The sequence below is a fragment of the Crocodylus porosus genome, unplaced genomic scaffold (assembly GCF_001723895.1).
Source record: "Crocodylus porosus isolate Cpor-Errol unplaced genomic scaffold, CroPor_comp1, whole genome shotgun sequence".
Taxonomy (NCBI): Eukaryota; Metazoa; Chordata; order Crocodylia; family Crocodylidae; genus Crocodylus; species Crocodylus porosus.
This window is the reverse complement of record NW_017728886.1, coordinates 57,766,254-57,767,901: the sequence shown is the minus strand read 5'-3', so window position 1 is coordinate 57,767,901 and position 1,648 is coordinate 57,766,254.

Here is a 1,648-nt window from a genome sequence, read left to right as displayed (position 1 = left end):
CGGGAAAAGTATGACAACACTTGTGGACAGGGCTCCAACGGGCTGGACGCTGTGATGAACCCTGTACCATTGTTCAAATGTTATCCATACCCCCTTGGACTTTGTATATTGCCTCAGCATTCCTTAACCCGGCAACCAAGTCCTAGCCAATTAAGTTTATGTAGGCCTCCCATAGTGGGACTGGGGAATGTACAGCCCGAGATGCCTAGTAAACTTACTTCTGCTTTGAGGTGGGAGGGAGGAAAAGTCCTTTGTAAATCCAGATTAGAACTGGTCTGTGACCTGGGTGTGAGGGTTGATCAGCATTTGGAACACAGATTCCCCATCATGCAGTGTTCCCCTGCTTCACTGATCCCAGAATTCACTGCAGTCTCTGCAGTTTTCTGTTCTCCATCTCTCATGTAAATCAATGGTGATCTGGTCCCATCTCAGATGCAAATGAGACCTAGGGCAGTTGTTTCATTCTTGTCACCCTTACCTGGAGGGTTTTAGGTGTCTCTCTCACTGCATCTGAATCAGTTTCTGTTTAGGTAGAGGAAGGGAGGGGAGGGGGGATTCTTTGTGAGTCAGACAGTCTGTGTCCTGTGTCAGAGTTCCCCAAGAACATGGAGCTGACAGGTAACAGTGAAGTAGTGCCTCCTGATGTCCAATCTGAATTTACCCTCTGCCAGCTTGTGACCGTTATTTGTAGTCACTCCTGGTGGTGCTCCAGGGAACAGGGACTCTCCCAATGCCTGCTGGTCCCCTCTGACTAGTTTGTAAGAGGCCACTAGATCCCCCCCCTCAGCCTTCTCTTGTGGAGGTTGAACAGGTTCAGGTCCTCTCCTCATAAGGCCTGCCCTCCTGCCCCCTGATCATACAAGTGGCCCTCCTCTGGACCCTCTCCATGTTGTCCACATCCCTCTTGAAGTGTGAGAACTGGACGCAGTACTCCAACTGCAGCCTGACCAGCACCACATAGAGGGGGAGGATCACCTCCTTGGACCTGCTCAAGATGCATCTGTAGATGCATGACAAAAGTATGGTTGGCCTTCCTGACTGCATCCCCACATTGCCGGCCCATGTTCATCCTGGCATCAATAATGACTCCAAGATCCTTTTCTGTCTCTGCACTGATGAGAAAGGAGTTCCCGAGCCTGTAGGTATCGCGCTGGTTCTTCCTCCCCAGGTGCATCACCTTGCACTTGTCAGTGTTGAATCTCATCCTGTTCACATCCACCCACCCCTGTAAGCCGTCTAGGTCTGATTGTAGCCTATTCCTTCCTTCTAGCGTACCCACATCCCCCCACATCTTAGTGTCATCAGCAAATTTGAACAGGGTGCTTTTTATCCCCTCGTCCAATTCGCTGATGAAGATGTTGAACAATACGAGCCCAAGGACCGAGCCCTGCTGAAACCCACTGCCCACATCCCTCCAGGTCAAAAATGACCCATCCACCACCACTCTGCGTGTGGCCCTCCAACCAGCTGGCGACCCATTTGACTGTGTAGGTGTCGACACTACAGTCCCCCAGTTTTCTAATGAGTACAGGGTGAGAGACAGTGTCGAAGGCCTTCCAAAAGTCCAGCAAGACTATGTCCACTGCTACCCCTGCATCTAAGGATTTGGTAACCTGGTCGTAGAAGGCCACCAGGTTGGTCTGACAGG